This window comes from Mustela erminea, chromosome X (genome assembly GCF_009829155.1).
Source record: "Mustela erminea isolate mMusErm1 chromosome X, mMusErm1.Pri, whole genome shotgun sequence".
Lineage (NCBI taxonomy): Eukaryota > Metazoa > Chordata > Mammalia > Carnivora > Mustelidae > Mustela > Mustela erminea.
This window is the reverse complement of record NC_045635.1, coordinates 45211337-45213396: the sequence shown is the minus strand read 5'-3', so window position 1 is coordinate 45213396 and position 2060 is coordinate 45211337. Positions and strand designations below refer to the sequence as shown.

General features: G+C 43.4%; 1 pseudogene; it reads left to right on the top strand.

Annotated features, from left to right (window-relative positions):
* The first annotated feature begins 265 nt into the window (after positions 1-265).
* On the top strand, positions 266-1703 carry LOC116583402 (annotated as a pseudogene).
* The last annotated feature ends 357 nt before the right edge of the window (positions 1704-2060 follow it).

Below are 2060 nucleotides of genomic sequence, written 5' to 3'. Positions count from 1 at the left end.
TACTGGAAGTCCTAGCACTCAGACCACAAAAAGAGATATAAGGCATCCAAATCAGCAGGAGGAGTTCAAACATTCACTATTTACAGACAGCATGATACCCAATGTAGAAAACCCAAAAAAATCCACCAGAAAATTACTAGAACTGATATATGAATTCACAAAGTCAGGGATATAAAATGAATGTACAGAAATCTCTTGAGTTTCTATATACCCATAATGAAGCAGCAGAAAGATAAATCAAGGAATTGAACTCACTATTGGTCATCTGCCCTACAAATGTGGTGGAATCAACAAAAGAACCATGGAAATTTTTGAGAAGAAGGCTGTTGAGATGGGAAAGAGCTCCTTCAGGTATCCCTGGGTCTTGGACAAACCAAAAGCTGAATGTGAACGTGGTATCATCATGGATATCTCCCTGTGGAAATTTGAGACCAGCAAGTATAATGGGACCATCACTGATGCCCCAGGACACAGAGACTTTATCAAAAACATGGTTACAGGTACATCCCAGGATTACTGTGCTGTCCTGATTAGTGCTGCTGTCATTGGTGAATTTGAAGGAAGCATCTCCAAGAATGAGCAGAGCCATGAGCATGCCATTCTGCCTTACACACTGGGTGTAAAACAACTAACTGTTGGTGTTAACAAAATGGATTCCACTGAGCCACCCGACAACCAGAAGAGATATCATTAAGGTAGGCAGTACCTACATTAAGAAAATGGGCTACAACCCCAACACAGTAACATTAGTGCCAATTTCTGGTTGGAATGGTGACAACATGCCAGAGCCAACTGTTAACATGCCTTGGCTCAAGGGATGGAAAGTCACCCGAAAAGATGGGAATGCCAGTGGAACCACACTGCTTGAAGCTCTGGATTGCATTCTGCCACCAACTTGTCCACCTGACAAGCCTGTGTCTACCTCTCCAGGACGTCTACAGAATTGGTGGTACGGTGCTGTCCCTGTGGGCCAAGTGGATACTGGTGTTCTTAAACCTGGCATGGTGGTCACCTTTGCTCCAGTCAATGTTACAACTGAAGCAAAGTCTGTTGAGATGCACCATGAAGCTTTGAGTGAGGCTCTTGCTGGGAACAACGTGAGCTTCAACGTCAAGAAGGTGTCTGCCAAAGGTGTTCATCGTGGCAATGTGGCTGGTGACAGGAAAAATGATCCACCAATGGAAGCAGCTGGCTTCACGGCTCAGGTGATTATCTTGAACCATCCAGGCCAAATCAGTGCTGGATATGCACCTGTGCTGCATTGTCACACAGCTCACACTGCAAGTTTGATGAGCTGAAGGAGAAGATAGATCATCATTCTGGAAAGAAACTGGAACACGGTCCCAAGTTCTTGAGATCTGATGATGCTGCCGTTGTTGAGATGGTTCCTGGCAAGCCTGTGTGTGTTGAGAGCCTCTCTGACTATCCCCCTCTGGGCCGTGTTGCTGTGGGTGTCATCAAAGCAGTGGACAAGAAGACAGCTGGAGCTGGTATGGTCACCAAGTCTTCCCAGAAAGCTCAGAAGCCTAAATGTATATTATTCCCAATACCTGTCACTCTGGTCTTAATCAGCTGTGGAAGAATGGTCTCAGAATGGTTTGTGTCAGTTGACCATTTAGGTTTAATAGTAAAAGACTGGTAAATGATAACAATGCATCATAAAACCTTCAGAAGGGAAGGAAAATGTCTTGTGGACCATTTGTTCTTTTTTTTTTTTTTTCATGTGTGTGGCAATTCTAAGCTATTACTAAAATCAGTACTTTGTAATGGAAACAACTTGACCAAAAATCTGTCACAGAATTTCGAGACCCATTAAAACATAAGTTTAATGAAGGAAAAAAAAGAAGCTGTAGTCATCAAGAAAGTATGGTCCTGGCACAAAAGTAGACACCTAGATCAGTGGAATGGAATAGAACACCCACAAATGGACCCACAACTATATGGTCAAGTAATATTCGATGAAGCAGGAAAGTTCATCCAGTGAAAACAAAGGCAGTCTCTTCCACAAATGGTGTTGGGGAAACTGGACAGCAACATGCAGGAGAATGAAAGGGACCCCT